We start from the raw sequence: 1,520 nt of genomic DNA on the forward strand, positions 1-1,520 counted from the left end.
ACACTGAAACACCTGAAACACTGAAAATCCTTAAACACTTGAAACACCCGAAACATCTGAAAAACTGAAAATCCTGAAACACTGAAACACCTGAAACACAGAAACACCTGAAACACTTAAACACCCGAAACACTGAAACACCTGAAACACTGAAAATCCTGAAACACTTGAAACACTGAAACACCTGAAACACTGAAATACCTGAATCACTTAAACACCTGAAACACCCGAAACACCTGAAAAACTGAAAATCCTGAAACACTGAAACACCTGAAACACTGAAACATCTGAAACACTGACACACTTAAACACGTGAAACACCTGAAATACTGAAACACCTGAAACATCTGAAACACTGAAACACCTGAAACACTGAAACACCTAAAAAATTGAAAATCCTGAAACACTGAAACACCTGAAACACTGAAACACCTCAAAATCTGAAACAAAAACACTCAGTTGAACCTATCATCCCTTGAGGTTATTTATCTATTTTCTGTTTCCCATTATTTGTTTGTTTGTGTCACTCTTATTTATTGTTGTAATAAATGTTCATTCATCTGCGATGAGCATGGGCAGTGATATCTGAGGTTAAATTCACTACTTTATCTGTTTATTTATCATGTTTTTTGATTTAAGGTTTGAGGTAACAGGAAATAAGGAAATTCTATTTTATTGTATTTATTTTTCAGAATCAAATTTTGTCCTTTTTTGAATTATTTTTCATTTTGTTTCTACATCTTTTCACTCGTCCTCCGGCAGTTATCATGTGTTGACATTTAAAACTTCACTGTATCTCTGAGTGTTTTGGTGTCAACACAGACTGAAACAGTTAGCCAACGCTACAACACCTGCAGGCAGAACTGAGGGCCTCTGACACACAATAGACACCTGCAGACAGAACTGAGGGTTGCAGAAGTCCTACGGTTTCATCCTCTTTGTGTCTGCACTGTCCCAGTTTCTCCTGCAGGATCATTAAACTTTCATCCCGTCTGATCTTTCAGAAGACGACGTCATGTCTGTAAGAGGAGGAGACGTTTCTCAGAGGAATCAAACACGTTCAAATGTTCACTTCCTGTACTGAATTAAAAGTACAAATACTACTGCAGTAAAAATACTGTCAGTCTTCATGTTTGCTCTTTTCTGTTTCCTCACTTCATGTCATTATCACTGCTGTTGTTTTTGTTTGATTGTTTATTTGTTGTTGTCCTACATGTATTGTTGACGCTGTTAATGAGTGTGTTTGTTGTTGTTTGTTTATTGTTGCATCTATTTTTGGGTGTGAGCAGGTGTGAATTGACGATTTGCTGAAACACATTAGGACGACCACATCGTATCCCGTGACAACAGCCGGCAGCTGAGCAGATTATTGAAAGATGAGGACAACAATGTCCAGCTGCTCCATAACAATGCAGAGCCCCCCCCCCCCCTCCCGTCCTCTGATATCACAGATATGAGACACGGCAGGAATGACGAACATGTCGCAGCAGCTGCTCGTGTCTCTGTTTCAGAAGAAGAAG

This window comes from Embiotoca jacksoni, unplaced genomic scaffold, assembly GCF_022577435.1.
Source record: "Embiotoca jacksoni isolate LCO1_2020_lvr unplaced genomic scaffold, fEmbJac1.0.p SCAF_70, whole genome shotgun sequence".
Lineage (NCBI taxonomy): Eukaryota > Metazoa > Chordata > Actinopteri > Embiotocidae > Embiotoca > Embiotoca jacksoni.